Source organism: Macrobrachium rosenbergii, chromosome 55 (assembly GCF_040412425.1).
Source record: "Macrobrachium rosenbergii isolate ZJJX-2024 chromosome 55, ASM4041242v1, whole genome shotgun sequence".
Taxonomy (NCBI): Eukaryota; Metazoa; Arthropoda; class Malacostraca; order Decapoda; family Palaemonidae; genus Macrobrachium; species Macrobrachium rosenbergii.
Window position 1 is genome coordinate 62681660 of NC_089795.1, and position 26646 is coordinate 62708305.

Below are 26646 nucleotides of genomic sequence, written 5' to 3' on the forward strand. Positions count from 1 at the left end.
AAATTTCTTTTTAAACATTTGATTCGTCCAGAAGTTTTCTAATTAATTGCCCTGGATTACCGGCTAATCTATATTTATCATGCTCGGCGATCCTCTTCGTCAGCTGTCTTGTATTTATCATTCCCGGCGATCCTCTTCGTCAGCTATCTTGTATTTATCATTCCCGGCGATCCTCTTCGTCAGCTATCTTGTATTTATCATTCCCGGCGATCCTCTTCGTCAGCTTTCTTGTACTTCTCATTCCCGGCGATCCTCTTCGTCAGCTTTCTTGTACTTAACATTCCCGGCGATCCTCTTCGTCAGCTTATCTTGTATTTGTGTTCTCAGAGCTTTCTTGGCCTGTAAAATAAAAGAAATTGTGTTAGTGATAAGTGATTTTTGGTTATTCAGTTATTAGTTCAAAGAAATAACAGGTTTCAAGTAATACTGAAGAAATAGGCCTATATACATTAGGGTTACGTCCACGCTACAGTAAAACGTCAAACACTCTTCGAAAAGTCAACGATCATAAAAACAAAATCATTGGCAAATGTTGGATAATTATATAAACAGTTGTAAGTCGTTTCCGATGTGTTTCCCTGCAGCGTGGACGCACCCTTAAACATGAGGATAAGAACAACCTATGTAATCAAACTTGATATCTTGTAAGAATACTTTGGGGCTTTGAAAGCGAGGACCTTCCGTAGGGATAAAAACTGCTCCTCGTAAAGCCTTGTAGTTTTAGAAATACAAAAATATTTACACCGATAAGAACCTTTTTATCCTTAATTCATATAGATGGGAAAGAAATCATCAACAAAATGCTATATACACAACTGGTTTCATGAATTTCGAATGGCAAACTAAGACATTTGGCTACTATTTAACATGCAAACTAGGAACTGTTGACAACTTTGCCTGTGAAACAAGCCGCTAAGCATGAATACACGTGACGAACTCCATGACAAAATAATATAAAGCAACATTAAGTGACCAAGTTGTCAGCTGTTTCCTTAGCTTGCCGTAATGTGTACTGAAATTCAGGATACCAACTTAGCAATAACAAAAAACCCACACTGAAAATACCCCATAAAAACTCACCCTTGTTAACTGCTTAGTGAGGAACATCTTGACTTTTCTGCTACTGTTACTTCAACAGTAACAGAAAAGTCACGACGTTCCTTCAAGGGATTAAAACATGTTTTAAACAACCAGAGGGATTGATTGAGGGAAAGAGGCAGCATATATATTTGTCTTTTAATGTAAATGAACATTAAATGTTGATGCAGAATATTTCTTCAGTTGTTAAAGGACGTTTCTTTAAAATAGGCTTTAAAATAGATCGAAGGAACTGCCACGGCCGATAGTAAGTCCAAAAATATTCAGTCTTTCTCACATTTAGTAATCTCAAGATTGCAGGCGCACACAATTTCCCTGCACCCTATCCACTTTTACTTTTCTTTAAATCTTCTGCTGAAAACCTTTATGGACAGTCAACAAACTAAACCCAAGAGGGCTCCAAAAAGAAATCAGTCTGCAGAGACAGGAGTTCTAGGAAAAAGTTATAAATCTGAGGGAATAGAAAACAAACCGATGCACCTGAATTCCTGGGAAAGTCAACAGGAATGAAATTGCTCCTCGCTTAACCAACTGGACATCAGAAAACTCCCTAAGTGCAGTAAAGCAAATTATTCCACACTCTATTAGTAGCCAAGAGAGACTCCTAGCAAACTGAGAAGTAATAACCTGGTGCCAGAAAACGACACTGCAGCAGCCTAGTGTCGAGCGTAAAACAGCTAGGTCAGGCAACGAAGAAAGCAGAGGATGTTAGTAGTTGTAGTGCATTCATGACACAAACAAGGAACTCACGTCAATGCCACAAGTCAGCATTAAGAGCTGGCAAGATAAACTTGACTGATGTAATAACTATCCACAAGTTTGAGATGAGAATCCGCACCTGAAGACCACATTGGGGAACAGTACTCCAAAAAAGGAAGAAAAGTTCACACTATACGGAACCACCGAAAGCATTCACGAAACTTTCCAAAGCGTTTCCTCAAACATTTGCATCACGAAATATCCGAAAAAATGTCCGCAAGATACAACTTTTTGACAAAGAGGAAACCTTATTATGTATATGCTTCTCAAAAGTCAATTTATCAAGAATTACATCGAAAAATTTTTCACTAATATTTCATACCATTTAAATGTAAATCAGGATGCAAAGGCGAAACTGTTCCAGAGCAACATTCATACTCCACTCCACTCATTACTACGTACCGGATCTCTATTCAAGGATTCTGCAATCACGGACCTAAGGCGCGGAGAAGGAACAGCAGCTACTGTAGAAGAGTAGTATCATCGGCGTATGTAATCAGTTTGCTCACCAAACCTTGCCACAAAGGTCCAAGACTACTACCTCGAGGAACACCTGAAATGACATTACTAAAGCTATCTCACTGACTATCAACACGGACCCTTTGGGTCTGTCTATTAAAAATTCGTTTAAAATTTTAATATAAGATCCACTAATTTTTAAAAATAATCTTAGCTTGTAGGTAAACGCTTCATGATTCACTGTAACAGGTCAAAGACTGCGCTGAAATCTAAACCGACCATACGGGCCTCTGCACCCTCATGAAGAGCGCTCCGCAAGACCGTGAATATTGATTGATAAGAGTGCTTCACAAGTTCCAAGGTCTTTATGAAACAGAAAGAAATGTGGCCTTCCTCTGTAGTAAACCTGGTGAAATTTTATACAAAGCAGCGTTCCTAGCAACTCATTTGACATTAAAAGTGCCTTCCATTTCAGTTTATAATTTGAGTGCCTATCTAATAAATTTCCAACGAAAAACAAGAGAAAGAAACCAAGAGGGGTGGATAAAAATAAAAAGGAAAAGCAGTGATAAACCAAGATAGGTGTGTGCACTGTTCTACGAAAATTCAGAGAGCCCATAATGGTAGGAGAAAACCCCTTTAGCACATAGTATATAAACTGGAACTAGGCCAAGGTGGCTTTTTTAAATCTACAAAATCGACTGCGTGGAGGATTTAACCCCAAGACCTAACTTCAATAAAGCGTGTGTTCTCCCGGTGGCCATGGTGTTACGCGTACCACAACCCCGACGCCACCACGAAGAGGTCAACCCAGATGCCAGCTTATAAGGACCAAAGCAGGACGTCTTGACCCGCCCATCACGGAGCATAATTAGTCACCATCTCGGTCCTGCCAAAGTTGCTATTCCATACTTGAAAAACAAAATTACTACAGTCGCCAACATTTTTTTAACATCCACCAGTGTTCTGGATGGAAGCAGTGTCAACGGATTTTAAACATTGAATTTATTGTCCTTCTAATTCCACATAACGGTGTGATATTACAGTAAAGGGGCAAAATATACTAAGGTGGCCCTAAACCTCTTGTTCAAGAAGGGACCACTATCCTTCTGTTTAAACGACCGTCTTATGATTGCACAATATTGCATGTAAACCCTTTCCTATCACTTGGCATTAGCAAGGGAGGGGACTGGGTACAGAAGCAACATTATTTTATCCCTTGAATATGATGAAAATTAACACAAAATAACTGGTAGCATTTTGTATTCCTGTTAGCTATCTAAAATTATTTTTTCACTGAATTTAGCAGCCCGAAGCAAATTCCACGCCCCCAATAACTGAAGAAACTCTGATCCTTCCATTTATACCTGATTAAAAAAAGTTTCTTGGTACATCTTTTTTAAAAATGTATATGCAAACGCCTTGGTTCTTTTGCACATCCCCCACCCTTCCTAATGTTAAACGTCATGGCAAGATGGTCTGGAACGTATTGAAGCATTCATGTATTCATACGATACATCTGAACTACTGTATATGGTTCATGAAAACGATAATTGTAAATATTTCATACAGCTATTTAAAACTAGTCAAGTATGCAAAGGTTACACACAAACATACTCTCACACAAACTGAACGTGCAGTTAAGAAAATACACACCCGTGAAGATTAACCACGTCCACATTAATAATATGCCCATAGGCAACTCCATCGCGCTCGCCCGCTCGTGCTCTCTCGCTCTCTTATAAAAGGCTTAGATCAATGTCCTTTAAATATATTCAGAGTATATTTAAAGGACCTTGGCTTAGATAAGAGTGACTATCATTTCAGATTGCGGAGAAATAAAAAGGAAACGTAACCCTGTTTGAGCCACTCGTGCTGCTAACATACATTTTGAATATTAAAAAAAAAACTACGGCTGTTGCAACTCCTTTGCATTTGTTTAAGCTCAAAAACCCTTATGAAAAGACAATAAAATTTCTAAAAGCCCCTGCTATTTCAAATGTACACTAAAATCCCTTGCTATTTCAAGTGCTCCTAAAAAATTGCAATTTCAAATATCTTAAAAAGCAATTGCGGTTTCAAATGTCTCCTAAAACCCCGTTGAATTTCCAGGAGACCCTTCAAAGCCATGTAATTCCAAACGTCGACTACACAGCTCTTAACTACAAAGCCACTGTAATTTTAAGGATTTCTTTATGCCACTGCAATTCCAAAAGTCAACAAAAAACCCTGGCAATTAAAGAGATTCGCTTAAATCCTTTGCAATTAAAGAGATTCGCTTAAATCCTTTGCAATTAAAGAGATCTGCTTAAATCCCTGCACCAAGAGATCTTGCGAAATCCTGTACTTTAAGAGATCTGCGAGTCACTGCACTTTAAGATCTGTAAATCCCGTGCACTCTTAAGAGAGATCTTGCTTAAATCCTGTGCACTTTAAGAGATCTGCTTAAATCCTGTGCACTTTAAGAGATCTGCTTAAATCCCGTGCATTTTAAGAGATCTGCTTACATCCTGTGCACTTTAAGAGATCCCCTAACACTTCAGGAAGCTTCATGAGATCCCCTAACTTGCAGTTTATGAGGATCCCTAACTCTTGCAGTTTATGAGATCCTCTAACTCTTGCAGTTTGAGATCCCTCAACTCTTGCAGTTTACGAGATCCCCCTAACTCTTGCAGTTTACGAGATCCCCCTAACTCTTGCAGTTTACGAGATCCCCCTAACTCTTGCAGTTTACGAGATCCCCCTAACTCTTGCAGTTTACGAGATCCCCCTAACTCTTGCAGTTTACGAGATCCCCTTAACTCTTGCATTCACGATCCCCTAACTCTTGCAGTTTCATGAGATCCCCTAACTCTTGCAGTTCTACGAGATCCCCTAACGCTTTGCAAAGATCCCCAACGCCAGTTTCATTTAGATCCCCAACGCTCTTGCAGCGTTTCACGAGATCCCCCTAACGCTTTGCAGTTTACGAGATCCTCTAACGCTGCAGTTTCTGAAAGAGATCCCTTAACGCCTTGTAGTTTACAGATCCCCTAATCGCGCAGTTGCGGATTTTACGAGATCCCCTAACGCCAGCGGTTGCGAGATCCCCCTAACGCTTGCAGTCATTTATCCCCTAACGCTTGGCAGTTTTCATTTTGCAGTTTAAGATCCCCCTGCGCTTTCTTGCAGTTTACGAGATCCCCCTAACGCTGCAGCTCATTTACATCCCCTAACGCTTGCAGTTCGAGCTCCCTAGCAGATCCCCTAATCGATTGCAGCTTCTAGAGATCCCCTAAAACACCAGTTTAGATCCCCCCTAACGCTTGCAGTTTACGAGATCCCCCTAACGCTTGCAGTTTAAGAGATCCCCCTAACGCTTGCAGTTTAAGAGATCCCCAGTTTAAAACAACGCTTGCAGTTTAAGAGATTCTAACGCTTGCCGGTTAAGAGATCCTCTGCTCTTGGTTTAAAAGATCCTCTAACTTTTGCAGCTTAAAAGATCCCTAACTCTGCAGCAATTTAAAAAGATCATAACGCTCTTGCAGTTTAAAAAGATCCTCAACCCTTTGCAAGTTTTTAAAAAGATCCCCTAACTCTTGCCGGTTTAAAGATCCCTCTTTGCAATTTAAAAGATACCCCTAACTCTTGCAGCTAAAAAAGATCCCCTAACCCTTGCAATTTAAAAGATCCCCCTAACTCTTGCAGTTTAAAAGATCCCCTAACCCTTGCAATTTAAAAGATCCCCTAACCCTTGAAGTTTAAAAGATCCCATAACCCTTGCAGTTTAAAAGATCCCATAACCCTTGTAATTTAAAAGATCCCCTAACCCTTGTAATTTAAAAGATCCCCTAAGCCCTTGCAATTTATAAGATTCCTATAAAAACCTCTTGCAGTTTCAAAGGTACCCTTAAAAACCATGGCAATTTCAAAGGTACCCTTAAAATCCATGGCAATTTCTAAGTCCTCCTAAAAGTACAGTGTAATTTCAAAGGTCTCCATAAAAATCCAGTGGAAATTTAAAGGTTTCCTTGAAAATCTAGGCAATTTCGAAGGTCCCCTTAAAAATCCAGTGAAATTTCAAATGAGCCCTTGAAAATACAATGCAACTTCAAGAATCCCCTTAAAAATCCAGTGCAACGTCAAAGGTTTGCTAAAAATGCAGTGCAATTTCAAAGGTCTGCTAAAAATCCAGTGCAATTTAAAACGTCCCACCCAAATTCCAGTGCATTCGCAAAAGTCCCCTTAAAAATCCAGTGCAATTTCAATCTTCCCTTAAAAATCCAGTGCAATTTCAAAGGTTCCCTTAAATTTACAGTTAAAATCTCAAAGTTCCCATAAATTCAACTGCAATTTACCAAGGTCATAAAAATCCAGTGCAATTGCCCATAAAATCTACAATTCACAGGTCCCCTAAAAAAACATCTCCTTCAAAACCAAGTTTTCTCCCCAAAAGTCAGGACAATTTCAAAGGGCCATCAAGGCAATCTCAAACGTCCACAAAAAAAGGTCTCAAAGGTATTAAAATCCCAGTTCCACCCAATTGCAATCTTAAGGTCTCCATAAAATCCAGTGTCAATCTCAAAGGTCTCCTTTTAAATCAAAATCTCAAAGTCTCCTTTTCAAAAGTCCAATCTCAAAGTCTCTAAAAATCCAGGTCAATCTCAAGGTCTTCAGAAGGTCAATCTCAAAGGTCTCCTTTTTCAGGTCAATCTCAAGGGATATATTTTAAAATAAAGTCAATCTCAAGGTCCCCTTTTAAAATCAGGTCAATCTCCAAAGGTCTCCTTTAAATCCAGTCAAACTTCAATTCAGTCTCAAAAGGTCTCCTTTAAAAATCCAGCGTCAATCTTTCATACTAAATCCAAGGTCAATCTCAAAGGCATGTCCTTTTAAATCAGGTCAATCTCAAGGTCTCTTTAAAATCCAGGTCAATCTCAAGATCTCCCTTTAAAAATTCAGGTCAATCTCAAAGGTCTCCTTAAAATCCAGGTCAATCTCAAAGGTCTCCTTTTAAATCCAGGTCAATCTCAAAGGTCTCCTTTAAAATCCAGGTCAATCTCAAAGGTCTCTTTAAAATCCAGGTCAATCTCAAGGTTCCTCAGGTCAATCTCAAAGAGTCTCCTTTTAAAATCAGGTCAATCTCAAGGTCTCCCCTTTTAAAATCCAGGTCAATCTCAAAAAGGTCTCCTTTTAAAATCAGGTCAATCTCAAAAGGTCTCCTTTTTAAAATCCTCAATCTAGGCTTTAAATCAGGTCAATCTCAAAGGTCTTTTAAAACCCAGGATCAATCTCAAAAGGTCTCTTTTAAAAATCAGGTTGTCTCAAAAGGTCTCCTTTTAAAATCCAGGTCAATCTCAAAGGTCTCCTTTTTTAGTCAATCTCAAAGTCTCCTTTTTAAAATCAAGTGTCTAAAGGTCTCCTTTTTAAAATCGAGGGTCAATCTCTCAAAGGTCTCCTTTTAAAAAAAGGTCAATCTCAGGCTTTTAAACCAGAGTCAATCTCAAGGTCTCCTTTTAAATCCAGGTCAATCTCAGAGTCTCCTTTTTAAAATCCAGGTCAATCTCAAAGGCCTCCTTTTAAAAATCCAGGTCAATCCAAAGGTCTCTTTTAAAATCCAGGTCAATCTCAAAGGTCTCCTTTACTAAATCCAGTCAATCTCAAAGGTCTCCTTTTAAAATCCAGGTCAATCTCAAGGCCTCCTCAAAATCCAGGTCAATCTCAGGTCTCCTTAAAATCCAAGTCAATCTCAAAGGTCTCCTTTAAAATCCAGGTCAATCTCAAAGGCCCCTCCTTTTGTCTCCTTTTAAAATCCAGGTCAATCTCAAAGGTAAAATCCCAATCTCAAGGTCTTTTTAAAATCCAAGTCAATCATCAAAGGTCTCCTTTAAAATCCAGGTCAATCTCAAAGGTCCCTAAAAATCCCAGGTCAATCTCTGCCCAAATCCAGGTCAAAGGCCCCCTTTAAAATCCAGGTCAACCTCAAAGGTCCTTTAAAATCCAGGCCACCCCCAAAGGCCCCTTTTAAAATCCAGGTCACCCAAAGGTCTCTTTCTTTAAAATCCAGGCCAATCTCAAAGGCCCCCTTAAAATCCAGGTCAATCTCAAAGGTCCCTTTAAAATCTGTGTCACCCTAAAGGCCTCCTTTAAAATTCAGGTCAATCTTGGAAGGTCTCCTTAAAATTCCAGGCTAATCTCTAAAGGCTCTTTTTAAAATCTTAGGCCACCAAAGGCCTCTTTAAAATCCAGGTCAATCTCAAAGGTCTCCTTTTAAAATCCAGGTCAATCTCAAAGGTCTCCTTTTAAAATCCAGGTCAATCTCAAAGGCCTCCTTTTAAAATCCAGGTCAATCTCAAAGGCCTCCTTTTAAAATCCAGGTCAATCTCAAAGGCCTCCTTTTAAAATCCAGGTCAATCTCAAAGTCAAATCTCAATCTCAAAGTCCTCCTTAAAATCCAGGTCAATCTCAAAGGTCTCCTTTCTCAAAGGCCTCCTTTTAAATCCAGGTCAATCTCAAAGGCCTCCTTTAAAATCCAGGTCAAAAAGGTCTCCTTTTTAGGTCAATCTCAAAGGTCTCCTTTTAAAATCCAGGTCAATCTCAAAGGCCTCCTTTTAAAATCCAGGTCAATCTCAAAGGCCTCCTTTTTAAAATCCAGGTCAATCTCAAAGGCCTCCTTTTAAATCTCAAAGGCCTCCAGGTCAATCTCAAAGGCCTCCTTTTAAAATCCAGGTCAATCTCAAAGGCCTCCTTTTAAAATCCAGGTCAATCTCAAAGGTCTCCTTTAAAATCCAGGTCAATCTCAAAGGCCTCCTTTTCCAAATCTCAAAGGTCAAAATCTCAATCTCAAAGGTCTCCTTTTAAAATCCAGGTCAATCTCAAAGGTCTCCTTTTAAAATCCAGGTCAATCTCAAAGGCCTCCTTTTAAAATCCAGGTCAATCTCAAAGGTCTCCTTTTTAAAGGTCAATCTCAGGTCAATCTCAAAGGTCTCCTTTTAAAATCCAGGTCAATCTCAAAGGTCTCCTTTAAAATCCAGGTCAATCTCAAAGGTCAATCTCTCCTTTTAAAATCCAGGTCAATCTCAAAGGTCTCCTTTTAAAATCCAGGTCAATCTCAAAGGCCTCCTTTTAAATCCAGGTCAATCTCAAAGGCCTCCTTTTAAAATCCAGGTCAATCTCAAAGGCCTCCTTTAAAATCCAGGTCAATCTCAAAGGTCTCCTTTTAAAATCCAGGTCAATCTCAAAGGTCTCCTTTTAAAATCCAATCTCAAAGGTCAAAATCCAGGTCAATCTCAAAAGGTCTCCTTTAAAAATCCAGGTCTCTCAAAGGCCTTTTTAAAATCCAGGTCAATCTCAAAGGTCTCCTTTTTAAAAGGTCAATCTCAGGCCTCCTTTTTAAAATCCAGGTCAATCTCAAAGGCCTCCTTTAAAATCCAGGTCAATCTCAAAGGCCTCCTTTTAAAATCCAGGTCAATCTCAAAAAATCCAGGTCAATCTCAAAGCCTCCTTTTAAAATCCAGGTCAATCTCAAAGGCCTCCTTTAAAATCCAGGTCAATCTCAAGGCCTCCTTTAAAATCCAGGTCAATCTCAAAGGCCTCCTTTTAAATCCAGGTCAATCTCAAAGGCCTCCTTTTAAAATCCAGGTCAATCTCAAAGGTCTTTTAAAATCCAGGTCAATCTCAATCTCAAATCCAGGTCAATCTCAAAGGCCTCCTTTTAAAAATCCAGGTCAATCTCAAAGGCCTCCTTTAAAATCCAGGTCAATCTCAAAAGGTCTCCTTTTAAAATCAGGTCAATCTCAAAGGTCTCCTTTTAAAATCAGGTCAATCTCAAAGGCCTCCTTTTAAAATCCAGGTCAATCTCAAAGGCCTCCTTTTTAAAATCCAGGTCAATCTCAAAGGCCTCCTTTTAAAATCCAGGTCAATCTCAAAGGCCTCCTTTAAAATCCAGGTCAATCTCAAAGGCCTCCTTTTTAAATCCAGGTCAATCTCAAAAAATCCTGGTTCTCAAAGGCCTCCTTTTAAAATCCAGGTCAATCTCAAAGGCCCTCCTATTAAAATCCAGGTCAATCTCAAAGGCCTCCTTTATTAAAATCCAGAACAATCTCAAAGTTCCAGGCTCTCAAAGGTCCTCCTTAATCCAGAATCTCAAAGGCAATCTCAATCTCAAAGTTCTCTCTATTAATCCAGAACAATCTCAAAGTTCCTCTATTAATCCAGTGCAATCTCAAAGTTCCCTCTATTAATCCAGTGCAATCTCAAATCCAGAGCCTCAAAGTTCCTCTAAATCCAGTGCAATCTCAAAGTTCCCTCCATTAATCCAGTCAATCTCAAAGTTCCACTTTAAATCCAGGTCAATCTCAAAGGTCTCCTTTTAAAATCAGGTCAATCTCAAAGGCCTCCTTTTAAAATCCAGGTCAATCTCAAAGGCCTCCTTTAAAATCCAGGTCAATCTCAAAGGCCTTTTAAAATCCAGGTCAATCTCAAAGGCCTCCTTTTAAAATCCAGGTCAATCTCAAAGGCCTCCTTTTAAAATCCAGGTCAATCTCAAAGGCCTCCTTTTAAAATCCAGGTCAATCTCAAAGGCCTCCTTTTAAAATCCAGGTCAATCTCAAAGGCCTCCAAAAGGTTTTTTAAAATCCAGGTCAATCTCAAGGTCTCCTTTTAAAATCCAGGTCAATCTCAAAAGGCCTCCTTTTTAAAATCCAGGTCAATCTCAAAGGTCTCCTTTTAAAATCCAGGCCTTTAAAATAAATCTCAAAGTCTCCTTTTAAAATCCAATCTTTAAAATCCAGGTCAATCTCAAAGGCCTCCTTTTAAAATCCAGGTCAATCTCAAAGGTCTCCTTTTAAAAATCCAGGTCAATCTCAAAGGCCTCCTTTTAAAATCAATCTCAAAGGTGCAATCTCAAAATTCTCCTTTTAAAATCCAGTCAATCTCAAAGGTCTCCTTTTAAAATCCAGGTCAATCTCAAAGGTCAAAAATCTCAATCTCAAAAGGTCTCCTTTTAAAAATCAGGTCAATCTCAAAAGGTCTCCTTTTTAAATCAAAATCTCAGGTCAATCTCAAAGGCCTCCTTTTAAAATCCAGGTCAATCTCAAAGGTCAATCTCAAGGTCTCCTTTAAAATCCAGGTCAATCTCAAAGGTCTCCTTTTAAAATCCAGGTCAATCTCAAAGGTCTCCTTTTAAAATCCAGGTCAATCTCAAGGTCAATCTCAAATCTCAAGGCCTCCTTTTAAAATCCAGGTCAATCTCAAAGGTCTCCTTTTAAAATCCAGGTCAATCTCAAAGGTCTCCTTTTAAAATCCAGGTCAATCTCAAAGGTCTCCTTTTTAAAATCCAGGTCAATCTCAAAGTCTCCTTTAAAATCCAGGTCAATCTCAAAGGCCTCCTTTTAAAAATCCAGGTCAATCTCAAAGGCCTCCTTTTAAAATCCAGGTCAATCTCAAAGGTCTCCTTTTAAAAATCCAGGTCAATCTCAAAGGTCTCCTTTTAAAATCCAGGTCAATCTCAAAGGCCTCCTTTTAAAATCCAGGTCAATCTCAAAAGGCCTCCTTTTTAAAATCCAGGTCAATCTCAAAGGCCTCCTTTTAAAATCCAGAGTCAATCTCAAAGGCCTCCTTTTAAATCCAGGTCAATCTCAAAGGCCTCCTTTTAAAATCAAAATCTCAGGTCCTTTTAATCTCAAAGGTCTCCTTTAAAGGTCAATCTCAGGTCAAAATCTCAATCTCAAAGCCTCCTTTTAAAATCAATCCAGGTCAATCTCAAAGGTCTCCTTTAAAAATCTCAAAGGTCAATCTCAAAAGGCCTTTTTAAATTCCAGGTCAATCTCAAAGGCCCTCCTTTTAAAATTCCAGGCCAATCTCAAAGGTCTCCTTTTAAAATCAGGTCAATCTCAAAGGTCTCCTTTTAAAATCCAGGTCAATCCTCAAAGGCCTCCTTTTAAAATCCAGGTCAATCTCAAAGGCCTCCTTTTAAAATCAGGTCAATCTCAAAGGTCTCCTTTTAAAATCAGGTCAATCTCAAAGGTCTCCTTTTAAAATCCAGGTCAATCTCAAAGGCCTCTCCTTTTAAAAATCCAGGTCAATCTCAAAGGTCTCCTTTTAAAATCCATCAATCTCAATCTCAAAGGCCTCCTTTTTAAAATCCAGGTCAATCTCAAAGGCCTCCTTTTAAAATCAGGTCAATCTCAAAAGGCAATCTCCTTTAAAATCCCAGGTCAATCTCAAAGGCCTCCTTTTAAAATCAGGTCAATCTCAAAGGCCTCCTTTTAAAATCCAGGTCAATCTCAAAGGTCTCCTTTAAAAATCCAGGTCAATCTCAAAGGCCTCCTTTTAAAATCCAGGTCAATCTCAAAGGCCTCCTTTTTTAAAATCCAGGTCAATCTCAAAGGCCTCCTTTTTAAAATCAGGTCAATCTCAAAGGTCAATCTCAAAAAGGCCTCCTTTTAAAATCCAGGTCAATCTCAAAGGCCTCCTTTTAAAATCCGGGTCAAAAGGTCTCCTTTAAAATCCAGGTCAATCTCAAAGGTCTCCTTTTAAAATCCAAATCTCAGGTCTCCTTTTAAAATCCAGGTCAATCTCAAAGGCCTCCTTTTAAAATCAGGTCAATCTCAAGGTCTCAAAATCTCAATCTCAAGGTCTCCTTTTAAAATCCAGGTCAATCTCAAAGGCCTTTTAAATCCAGGTCAATCTCAAATCTCAAAGCCTCCTTTTAAAATCCAGGTCAATCTCAAAGGTCTCCTTTTAAAAATCCAGGTCAATCTCAAAGGCCTCCTTTTAAAATCCAGGTCAATCTCAAAAGGCCTCCTTTTAAAATCCAGGTCAATCTCAAAAGGCCTCCTTTTAAAATCCAGGTCAATCTCAATCCAGGTCTCCTTTTAAAATCTCAGGTCAATCTCAAAGGTCCCCTTTAAAAAATCAGGTCAATCTCAAAGGTCTCCTTTTAAAATCCAGGTCAATCTCAAAGGTCTCCTTTTAAAATCCAGGTCAATCTCAAAGGCCTCCTTTTAAAATCCAGGTCAATCTCAAAGGTCTCCTTTTAAAATCCAGGTCAATCTCAAAGGCCTCCTTTTAAAATCCAGGTCAATCTCAAAGGTCTCCTTTTAAAATCCAGGTCAATCTCAAGGTCAAAATCCAGGTCAATCTCAAAAAGGCCTCCTTTTAAAATCCAGGTCAATCTCAAAGGCCTCCTTTTAAAATCAGGTCAATCTCAAAGGCCTTTTTAAAATCCAGGTCAATCTCAAAGGCCTCCTTTTAAAATCCAGGTCAATCTCAAAGGTCTCCTTTTAAAATCCAGGTCAATCTCAAAGGTCTCCTTTTAAAATCCAGGTCAATCTCAAAGGTCTCCTTTTAAAATCCAGGTCAATCTCAAAGGTCTCCTTTTAAAATCCAGGTCAATCTCAAAGGCCTCCTTTTAAAATCCAGGTCAATCTCAAAGTTCCCTCTATTAATCCAGTGCAATCTCAAAGTTCCCTCTATTAATCCAGTGCAATCTCAAAGTTCCCTCTATTAATCCAGAGCAATCTCAAAGTTCTCTCTATTAATCCAGAGCAATCTCAAAGTTCCCTCTATTAATCCAGTGCAATCTCAAAGTTCCCTCCATTAATCCAGTGCAATCTCAAAGTTCCCTCTAGTAATCCGGTGCAATCTCAAAGGTCTCCTTAAAAATCCATTGCAATCTCTAAGTTTCCTTCATAAATCCAATATAACTTCAAATACTTTAAAACTTCAAACACACCATAACGCTGTTTACCCGCAACTCGTGCTTGTCTTACTCCAAATAAAAGGGTACATTACGTGTGGGTCAACGCCTTTCCCATGCAAAAAAACACCATGAGCTACTAAAATTTGCAACACCGTGAGATCTGATCCGGTTTAAACCAAGAGAGAGAGAGAGAGAGAGAGAGAGAGAGAGAGAGAGAGAGAGAGAGAGAGAGAGAGAGAGAGAGAATATCGAATGTGTCTGATTCGAAACAGGTATTCAACAGCTGTGATTGCCTAATAAATTTCGTACTTCTAAGCTTAAGGTTGTGAGGCTATCAGAAAGTGCCAAGTATAAAAACGTGTGGGTGCCACTTTCCACCCGCGGGTACGAGGACACTAGGACTGAAAGAGAAGTTTATTTCTTGGCTATACTAAAGAAAACTATTAAAAAGCTTATTTAGCTCATGAAACTCAGTCCTTAACAAACTTCTCCCTTCACATAAATCAAAACATTTAAAAAACAAAATATTTACAATATAGTATCTTCGAAATGTTTCACTGTAGTCACCAGTACTCATGAGAATTCAGAACCAACCAGAGCCTTTTCAGAGTACTGCTGTCCCCAGTAATCCCAAAGACAATTCCCACTGGAAAAATAAGACGTACAACACGGACGGTCACACGATGGTCTGCATTGGTACAAAGTTTGCCTGAAATTCCTTCAACTGTAATGCTGACAAAGAGGCAGGCGGATATACAAAGTAACAGACGGAAAACCATGTTACATGTTAAAATTATACCCTGATTTTGTCGGTTAAACTATTTATTAGTCATGCGCTAAAACTTATAAGCAGCGAACGTCAACGGCCGTCAACATTATCTTACAACGCAACATGCTTAATCTGAGAACATCATCAAAATGGCCCTTATTATCAATAAAAACACTGATAAAAAAAGCTTTAACCAAACAATGATTCATTCTAGACTCCAATTGGACTCTTCCGAAAGAGTTCTTAAATGAGAAATTTAAAGTGGAGAAAAGAAAACGTTCAATTAGCTGAACAGCTAGGTGAGAAATGACTTATGGTATTCAATGAGCAATGCAGAGAACGCTGCCGGTAGAGCAAGAAGCTACGACGTCGACGATGAGCCTTTGTACCGATGATCCATCTCAATCAGCCTCTTGAGTCATGAAATCTCAAGCATTTGATGCCGGAATACCGAATGTGGTCAAAAAATAAATAAATAAGTAAATAATAATCTATAAAACTAGTCAATTTTTTTCCGTCACTTGCGGTAAACGGATTTCTGGCTGCACGATAACCAATGCGACCAATATTATACTTTAATATATTAAGATTAGGAACAGTGCAGGTTAGGGGCAAAACTCACCTTACTTACAAGATCAGTAAATAAAACTCGAAACACCAACAAGTCATTGTTATTAATCAGAGAGAGAGAGAGAGAGAGAGAGAGAGAGAGAGAGAGAGAGAGAGAGAGAGAGAGAGAGGGGGGAGGGGAGGCTGGGGAGAAGCAACCACTTTTCTACATTATGAAACTGTTGAGCATAATGATATACCTTAACCATCCACTACTGTAGATTTGGTCATAACTATCCTTTGATTAGTGACCATTAACGAAAACCGTATCGTAGAAACTAAAACAGACTAGAATCTAATGCGAAAGGCAACTTTGATGGCCCAAACCAGAATTGGGTTCATAAACACTTGTCATGAAAATTCGAGCAGCAGTTCTACTGAAACAATACTAAGGTACTCAGCAAAAATACTGTTAAATAAACTTTTACAAATTCTGGTGCACATGCGGAAATTCAGCGTTTGCTTGACAGCTACGATGTACTTAAATATATAGTAATTGTAAACCTGCTTCTCAGCACGTCATCTTCATACCTAAACCAATACTACATTTTACCTTAACACACAAACTATGGAACCAGATTTATCTTACCTAGTACCTGTGTCAATAAGGACAGTTAACAATTCCAAGAACCAATTGTAAAACTTACCAAAATTCTTGAACTACCTATCTGGTAACTTCAGGTCTTCCAGTTATATCGAATCAGATACTGCAGGGGTATCGAAGCAGAGAATATGATCAATGAAGTTAGGTCAGGTTGGGTTTGGTGTAAGTGTTTGGAAGGGTGACCCACAATGAAACGCCAGAAAGTAATAAGTCAACTTAGAGGTATACTGTAGTGTGTGAAAATGCAGCCCAGAAGTCAGCATTGTGAGAGGGGGTCGCACTAAAAAAACCAAGGGTGATAAATGACAGGACAGAGGCAGACGACCAATAAAGACAGAATGAACAGAAAAATAAAATTCGCAAATTTCGGGAAATGTTGAGACTATGCTACGAGCTCACATCTATATGAGGTCTCTCTTAATCTAGACGAGAGCAAAACACTATCAAACTTGCAAAGCAATATTAACATGAAGCGAACTAGACAGAAAGTAAGTTACAGAGCAAGCACTAAAAAGCTACAGCTAGGGTAAACAGTCTGTCAAGGCATATGTTCTGATGGAATCAGACTATCTTGGTGATTTTACAGGAAGCTATTATTAAGCTTGATACACTCATAATATCGGCCTCATTTAAAGGAATATGATACAACTATTAAAGCAACTTATAAAGAAGACAATCGATTCTCGATTTGAAACAAATGGCGACTTAACTGAATGAAAATTATTTCTTTAAACAAACGCATTACGTATCTTAAATACTGAGAGAGAGAGAGAGAGAGAGAGAGAGAGAGAGAGAGAGAGTTAAATAACACGTCTAACAGGAAAGTACAACCACCATGAAACAGAAGTTAGAGATGAAAGAACCCCGAATATATATCTGAAAATGCCCAGCCAAGTTAAGAAAGGCAGACGTGGCTGCAGCTTTGTGGCAGAGAAATTAAAAATTACATTTTACACGTATGAGAACTATTTGCTTACAAGAGCCAACGAGACGGACAACTATGACGAATCTGTTGTTGTATTATTGAGTGTGTGCACACGTGCGGTTATTTCCAAGATATTGTGTTGCTTCAACTTCAGTGTAGAGAGATAATTGATCTATTTAGGTGTCAAAAACCCGGCAAACGTTTCTGCTATAATTTTCTGGTCAGGGCCTAATCTGTCCTACTAAAAAATACCATCACACAAACGAAACTTGGCTAGCTCGGAGAACTGCAGAATTGAAGGGTGGGTTTGTGTGATTAGTAAAACTGAAAAATCCGAATATGTGACTGGGAGTAGGTTTTTTGGGGTGAAGTTAGGTAGTTATTGAAATTGAAATAAACGAACTCAAAACGATCTTCAATTATCTTAAGTCGAAACTATAAAAGTAATGAATATACAGATATTTAGCTGTAGCACAGTGAAATATGCCTTCCAACTTAAAGAAAGCATAGGAATCAAATGCAGAAACTTACTATTAGACACCTCTCAAAATTCTCAATGAATGGCCAAAAGAATTTGAAACCAAAAATTCTAACAATCATTTTTTCCCTAAACGTTCCATCCAAAGCCTTAAATTGTACACCAAAAATAAAGGCTAAAGCCATGAGCCCTATTACTCAATTGAGATAGCTTGCTGCAATCGCTAGTATAGTATCTAGACGGAACCATGGTCTAAATAACCTGCCCTTTCATAGCATGAGGATGATATGTTGATTCGACAAACTGTAGTCCTGTTGCTCTTAAGATGGAACTTTGTGAAGATTCATCCCATATAATATGTACAACCCTGCACTCCTGTTGTGGCCACATCCTGGTTTGAACAAACTAAAATATAAGCAACGTACGGAAACTTTCGCCCAAATGTTGTCATTGCTAGCCTAAAATTTCTTGAAAATAAGATGTTTAAATGCCGCCACTTATTTTCACTACTTTGCTATCATCCAAAATTCGTTTCAAACTAATCCAGTGGTTCTGATAGAGTAAAAAATTGGAAAGTTCACAACAAACGTATATATACACACATGCATGCGCGCGCACACACCAAACAAGCTTTGATGATAAACTCATTTGAGATAAAAAGCTTAAGAAAATTACCAATCAGGACGAACTAAACACAAGAGCCCGCAAGGGATATAATATCTGGGGTGCTACAGGCGCCTCAAAAATAAAAATGGATGGAAGGATGGAAACGGCCAGGTGATAAGGAAGTAGCAGGACTAAGACGACTTGAATGAAAACACACGCAATCTTAGAGAATGTCATAGATAAAGGCCTCGGCCAGATATCAACACAAAAGTGGATGAGTTAGTGGAGATAACTCTTTACATGTTCCTCTGACATGGGGAAGTCTTGATAACGCCTACGAGAAGACACCTCTCAAACGAATTTGAAGCAATGAATGATAGTAGGATGTATGAAAATAAAATTCCAAAACAGACAAACCATAATGTGCAGACAGTACAAAACTTGCAGACTTGGGGAGAGAGAGAGAGAGAGAGAGAGAGAGAGAGAGAGAGAGAGAGAGAGAGAGAGAGAGAGAGAGAGAGAGAGAGAATAAACTAGATTTTACAAAACTCCTTTCAGAGAGAGAGAGAGAGAGTAAACTAGATTCTACAAAACTCCTTTCAGAGAGAGAGAGAGAGAGAGAGAGAGAGAGAGAGAGAGAGAGAGAGAGAGAGAGAAAGAGAGAGAAAGAGAAAGAGAGAAAGAGAAAGAGAGAAAAAGAGAGAGAGAAAGAGAGAAAAGAGAGAGAGAGAGAGAGAAAGAGAGAGAAAGAGAGAGAAAAAGAAAGAGAAAGAGAGAAAGAGAAAAAGAGAGAAAGAGAGAAAGAGAGAGAGAGAGAGAGAGAGAGAATAAACTAGATTTTACAAAATTGCTTTCACATGTCTACACTCTCCCAAAGGACTCTGGTGATAATTATAGCCACGTTAAAGTTAAAGCCAATGAGCTAAGAATGGAAGTAGGAGGTGCACCTCAAGTATTAAGTTAAAACAATGCAACTGGAGGGCCTTGCAAACAACCTTAAGTAAAACCCTCTTCAAAGCTCACACACACTATAAAAAATAAGACACCAATTCAATCACTGATGAGTAAGTTGTCATTGTTATTAATCTGAAAAAAAAATGAAAGGTAGCAATAACCTAGGATGTGATTTTGTCATCCACTGCTGCTTAAGAGCTTAAATATAATAAATATGAGAACTTCAGTACTGAGGGAAATCATATTGTGTAGAGCCTTGGTACCATTAAAACCTATAATCTTTGGATTTTTAACAATTATTTCATCACAGTGATGGCAAATGAAATGTAATTACATTTTTACAAATTCCACGCCAACTAGGTCGACGCCTACAAATTTTGAGCCGACAAATTATGTATGTATCAACCTCGAACAAATGGATAAACAATTTGACAAAAAATCAGTGCGTAGAGACAGTAAGTCTCCAGACACTAAGCTCTTTATTCCTATATATAGTGGGGAATGAACAGCTGGTAAACATCATCACAGCATTATTCCATTATGACAACCCAAAGCATATATGACAGATTTCTTTAAATCCAGGATCTCTCTCAATTCCTACAGAGAACTTAAAGAGAACCTAACCATTCCGAGACACTCAAGAAGGCATTTCACTAAATAACACTGCCGCTGCACTGGGATATCAAGATTAGTACATATTAATTAGGTGGTATTTGTTGAACTTTTGTAGAAAAATACCCTGAATTTGCCCAAAAAAAAAGAAAAATCATTCCAACTCCTATTATCATCATCTAAAGCTACCCCCTATTTACGAGCTGCCCTAGAGCAAGAGCCCTGCCCATGGTCTACCCGTGCCAGCACAGGGCTGGATTAACCTAAGACGACGTACCCTCCTGATCAGAAGCTTCGTGTATTCTACTTAAAAAAAAAAAAACTTATCTACCACCGAGATTTACAGTGATGACTCACTAGAAGGAAAATGCTCTCATCTCTTAAAAATAATGAGGTGCTTGGTATATTTTAACCTCCAAGATATTATTAACTTTCATCATTCTTAAAATAACTCCAAAACCATTAATGCACATCAATTTCATCTTTATAACTTTGTACTGAGAGTAAAACTAAAAATCTGACTCTTGTGAGCTTTCTAAAAAATATATATATTTTTTAAAGTACACCAGTTTGTTGCACTTAAGGCCAACGATGCAAATGCATGACTATAGGACGATCAATCCTTAACATGATCACAATATATTCCTTAACAAAAGCGTGAGATACCCACCGACTCAAAACACTTGAATAACGTTTATACCACATATCAGTTTCTCTTTGGCTTGGAAGACTGAATATTCTTCCTCTACTTTCGTCCTCAGCTTCTGACTACCGTAATGAGGAAAACAGTGGTTTATAGTCTTTACGTCATGTGTTAAAAAGACACAGTAGCAATGGGAAAACGAAAGAATTCTCTTTGCTAACTGAAACATACAGTAAAAGTTAGTTGGAAAATAAATACACATATATGTCAAAGATAAATGAAAACAGTATAATTCTACCTTCCAAGGGCCTAATATTGTCGATGCAATTAAAATACTCAACTCATTTAAGCAAAGGCTAAAACTATTCTAAGCAAGATTTAAGTCAAAGAATCGTTAGATAAGAAGATACAGTACCTTGAAAGGGAATGCATGAAAAGTCAGACAGCAGTGTAACGGAGACCTTGCAAATAACCTAAGGTAAACCCTCTCCAAGTTCACACAAACACTATCAAGACACCAAGAGAATTACTACTGAGGACATTGGCGTTGAATGTACGGAATAAAAAGGTCTCAACAAACAAGGATGTGACTGTTGTCCATTATTGTTCAGAGTGTCAATATAATAGCTTCCATACTGAAGCACATTATAGTTTGTGTTTAGCCTTGCAACCATCAAAACCTTGTAACATCTGGACTTTGAACACAAGTCTATCATCACAGTCATGGCAAGAAAATGTAATCACACCTTTAAAACAATTATCGTACTCGAAGCCTACAAATTTTGGGATGGAAAGTCATGATATATGAATCTTTCTAGCAAAATTAGATTAACAATTTGACAAACATCTTCACCGTGTGACAATTAAGTAGCCTTAGGGCACTTAAGCCTATTTACTTTTATACAGCTTATCAAGGTCGTCACAGGATTATTCCATCGTGATAACTAAAATCTTACATGACAGGATCTCTCCAAATTCTCACGGAGAACTTACGGAGAACAATCCAAGTCTCAAATATGCTCTAACTAAATGACAATATTTCTGCACAACATTATTGAATAGAGATCAGTGCAATATTAGTATTTTTGACGTTATTTAGCGAACCATTGCGGAAAAATAACCATATTTACCAAAAAAATCATCCCTTCTGCTACTACTATCATTTAAGTGTTTGACTGCGTATTCAAACATTTTTTTACAAACCTTACCTGCCCCCGAGATCTGCATTGCTAACTCACATCATTTGAAACCCACGAAGGTGCATGGTATATTTTAAAAGCCAAAATCTTAATACCTTTCAAATAACTTCAAAAGTCGTGTTTTCATAATAATTTCATTTTTCACAACGTAGTTTTGAACGTAAAACAAAAAGACTATTGAAATGCAACTGGTGTGAGCTTTCTCAACAAAATAAATTACACACTTTGTTGCACTTCAGAAGTTCCTGCGTTGGAAGTACACGACCAGGATGATTCAATCCTTAATGGATCAGGTATAATTCTCCGCAAAAGCGAGAAATTACCACCCTAATCACATAATAGACCAATCTATGGTGCATCACTATACTGTGACAGGAAATGAGTAAAAAGCCACTACAATTATATGAGACAGTATTTTTCCAAAATACAAAAAAGGGTTAATCCTTTTTGTATTTTGGAAAAGTACAGTCTCATTTAAATTATTGTGGCCTTTTTACTCAGCAGACCAATGTTTCGACCACCTACCAGTCTTTGCTACAATCTCATTCAATTTTTTTTTTTAATGATGGAATGACATTTGAACAGAGTACTCACCTCATGACATCACAATAGACTGTTAGCAAAACGGAATATTCTTCCTTTTGATTTCATCCTCTGCTTCTGACAGCTGTAAGTGAGGAAAATAAAAGTGGTTTAGAAAACAAAATAGTGGAAGGAAAATAAAAAGGAAAATTATCCTTGCTTATTAAAACAATATACAATCAACAGTATTCGAGAAATTAAGCACAGATCAACTAAAGTATTTCAATAAGTAACTGAACCGATTAATTCACCTCTTCAAGGACCTACAGTTAGTGTCATAGACTCATGGTACTATACTTTTTTATGCTAGGGCCAAAAGGTAAGAAGTTAAGAGACCTTTAGAGGGAATGTATGCAAAGTACAACTGGAGCAACTTGAAAATAACCATAAGTAAAACTTCAACAATCTAGTTACTGGCTGTTACTAGGCGTGGCTGCTGCCCCAAGCTCGCATACCTTATAAAAATATGACACTAATCAAATCACAATTGGGAAAGTTGTCACTGAATTTCTGAAACAAGACCTCAGCTACCTAAGGTGTGACTGAGCTATTCATAACCATTTATGAGCGTCAACATAAGAACTTACATACTAGTCATAGTGTGTGTGTGTGTGTGTGTGTGTGTGTGTGTGTGTGTGTGTAACCCTGCCCCCAGCAAAACCAATGATATTGGAAAAGTCTTATCACAGTCATAGCTAATGAAATGTAATAAAATTTTACCCCAATAAGATCGTAGCCTACAAATTTTAAACTGACAAATCATATGTGAACCGTTCAAGAATAACTGGATAAACTATAGTACAAAATCTTCTGCTTGTGAAGAATCACTAGCCTAAGCATACTAAGCCTTTTCATTTCCAGGCAGGGGTACCTAAACAGCTAGTAATCAAGATGGTTGTGGCTTATCTACAGTGTCATCGTCGTCGTCGTCGTCATCAGAAAATTATTCCTAGGTGGTGATGGTGGCTGAGTGTGTCACTCTAAAAGATGGATATAATTTAGCAATTTAAGTAAAAAATTGTGTAAACTGAATCTTGGTAGTGCTTAATAAATAAATACTAGCAAGATATTGTTTCAAACCCTTTCTAATACCAGGCCTTCTAATCCACCTCTTAATATCTCAAGCCATAATCGTTCAATATTTCCAGTGTGAATGTTAGATTATTGGGACTGCAAATTTTCTGTGTGGTTAACTTGAAAATGAGTGTATCCACTCACTGGTTTTACTTATAACCACGCCACGAATCAATTATAAATAACTGTGCCTGGTTTATGTAACGATTAACTAGTACTAAAGTTTCGCCTTTGCGATTGTCAGTACCAGGATCAATTAATGCCTCAACAAAGAATTCCTTTTGATGTTCTTCAATACCACCTCAAAACAACCAAACTGGGTAAGAGGAGACTTTATGGTATTACTGAGTAATTAGAGTTTCATCTATTTCCACTTCAACATCAACACCACTGATGGGCTCCTTGATTATTGCATTAAAACTTGAGTCACCTTACTAGAAAAACTACTCCAATCAACACTGGTCTTTGATGAAATATTCAAATACTTAACAATAGCGATAAACAAAATTCATCAGTAAAAACTGGCAAAGAAAATCAGCAATTTCATAACGACAATTTAACTTTATCTAAAAGTATTTCGATCACTTACAGTAAACTTACAATATTTTCTCTTTATGTCTTTTGTCTGAAACATAACCGGTACAGCGCCAAACGTTTTTATCCTTTCTAAATTTACACAGCTAATTACACTTCAAACACTGTACGGCTGCAGGTAACACTCCATGTCTTAAAAAATCAATGCATCGAGTTTCATTTTCAAAGAAATCGTGAATTAAGCGAAAATAATCGCTGCAAGACGAACACAGACGGGACGTAGCCCCACTTCTATGACAGATTTTGAAACAAAATGATATGAAAATGTCTGACACCTGTGAGATTTTCACCCAGGTCACGTGACTTAGACATAACACGTAACCACCCGCAATGCAATTTTAAGGGGGAAAAATTCGCATCAGAACCACAATGCAATTCTAAAAAAACTCGCATCAGAGCACAAACTGTGTCCGTGATGGGGATTATATAAACATTCATATCTCGGATATGGTGAATTTCCCCAAAAAGTGTTCAGAAACAGTTTAATTATTTTTATGCAAAATGCATCTATAATACTATAATTATTATAGAAGGAGTTGGAACTATTGTAAAATAATACCGTGAAATGTAATAAAAGATGTTTCCCTTACAAGGTCGAAGATTACAAATTTTAAGTCAAAGAATAATGATATACATACGAATATTTATAATATAACTGGGTAAACAATAAATATTCAGTGTGTGACGAGACACACTAGACTAGATATTCCTACTAAACAGGGCAATTAAGCAGCTGGTAACATGGGTCGTCACAGCATTATTCCATCCTGACAGATAAAAGCCTGCGTGACAGGATCTCTTCAAATTCCTATGGGGAACTTATGGAGAATCTAAACTCAAACAGGCTTTTGACCAAATGACACTTCTGCTGCACTGGGAAATCACGGTAGTCACAATGTTATTTAGGGTGGTATTTGGAGAACTTTTAAAGAAAAATAACCAAATTTACCAATCAAACTGTCCTGCTGCCACTAAGGTACCTGACAATGAACCTGAACCTTCTTTGAATACGGAAAAACGTAAGATCCGAGTTACGAAAGTAATGTCATGATAAACCTCGTCGCATTATTTGGACTTAGAATCTGAAGACGTCATGACCGCATCAATCACGCTCTGCTAACACACAAAAGCAATGTGTTTAGAGTAAAAACCAACAGACTTCAAAGTCTCTGAAACTGAAGAGTCCGAGTAATGAAATAAGTCATCACCCGTCGGAATTTTAATTCTCAGCTACACGCCGGTTTTTATTGTTCAAGACCTAATTGTCGTTTAGACCCGATGGTCGGGGAATAATACTAATTATATCACAACAAAACTGGGTCCCATTTGATCCACTAAATGAGAGCAAGTTGGGGGCCACCAAAAAATTCATGGAAACTGGGCTTTCATGCTAGAACTCATACTACTCCTTCAAAAAATGTTACCCTCTGAACTTCCTGTTGCTAAGATATATTACTCTCTAAATGACAGTGATCTTGTTCTCACAAGGGATATTGCTAAAGATAAATAACAATCCAGTCTTACCTTTTCCCAATAACTTCCTAGTATTGCGATAAATAACATAGTTGCCGTGATTCCCGCTGGAAAACGAACATCAGAACTTCGTTCCGGTCTCTCCCGGCCATTTTCGCTCAAACGAATGTCTTTATGCCTTCAGGCAGGCTTCAACAGCCCTTTAACCAATCACACGAGACCACGTCACTTCTTTAGTGCAGACAGAGAGAAACTGGCACCTGATTGGCTGCTGGTTGGACTAGGAAGCACGCTCGAAGTCACCAGCTGAAGAACAACACCATTTCCAAACGATTGTACGACACTGGAACGTCGTAAAGTGGAAATACACCCGAGATAAGAGAGAGAGAGAGAGAACTGTAGCAAGAAAATTGTGCAGTGAACTTCGAAAACATACAGTTTATTTTCTAAGGGAGCCGAAAATCTAAATAAATCTCGATTTGCCGAAGAAAAATTCTTTAAATTCACGTTAGGGAATTACATAATACTACTGAGAGGGAATTATTCTCAATCCCTCCCCCTCCTATCGTTATTATCTCCGACACCGTCTACGGAGTCTTTTTGGATTCTCTTCTATCGGCCTATATTTATTTCACATGCTCGATGTCTTGCATTTCTTCTTAACTTGTGACAGCACAAGCATTTACAAGTTAGATAGGGTTATTCAGAAGTAACTAAATACCAAATGATAATGTTAAATGTGTATATATATATATATATACATATATATATTATATGATACATGCATACACAGTATATATGTATATATTTGTGTATGTAAGTGAGATCCGTAACGAAGTGAATTGATATATATATATATATATATATATGTGTGTGTGTGTGTGTGTGTGTGTGTGTGTGTGTGTGTGTGTGTGTGTGTGTGCATGAATGTATTTATGTGAGATCCGCAATGAATACATGTTATAAAAACTTGTTGTGCATTAAAAACGTATATTTACAAAAACATGGAGCTTTCATACAACTATTGTGGACTTCTCCCCCCAAAAATGGTCCCATTTTTTTGGGACGGTAGTTGGACGAAAGCATTAAGTTTTTGTACATAAATGCTTTTATTACACAAGAAGTTTTATCTTATATCTCTTATATCTCATTGCAAATTTCACCACACACATGCACCCTAACGCACACATATATACAGTTTATATATATATATATATATATATATATATATATATATATATATATATATATATATATATATATATATATATATCTTTGACCTGGTTACGTGGTTCAAGTCTACACTTAGATGTTCTATCTGTCAAATCTATTTTCTGCTTTGATATTTCTCCAGTAACAAGTCTTGATACCAGCTGTTTTGTGGGAGCCATCCGCAGTCGTCATTTGGTATCCAATACAAGTAGTCATACCTTGGTTAACTTACACATCGATCAACGGTCAATTAGGTTAAAGAACACTTTGTATGAGGAAGAAGCCACTCCTTTAAAGGACTTCTGCTAAGTTT

The 26646-nt window shown here is 37.8% G+C and overlaps 1 long non-coding RNA gene across 1 annotated transcript; it reads right to left on the reverse strand.

Annotated features, from left to right (window-relative positions):
* Positions 1–25423, reverse strand: LOC136835335 (uncharacterized). The gene is made up of 3 exons (XR_010852108.1): positions 25173–25423; positions 21993–22065; positions 1–339 (listed from the first exon to the last, which is right to left on the reverse strand). It is a non-coding gene; the product is annotated as an uncharacterized lncRNA (long non-coding RNA).
* Positions 25424–26646: the final 1223 nt, after the last annotated feature.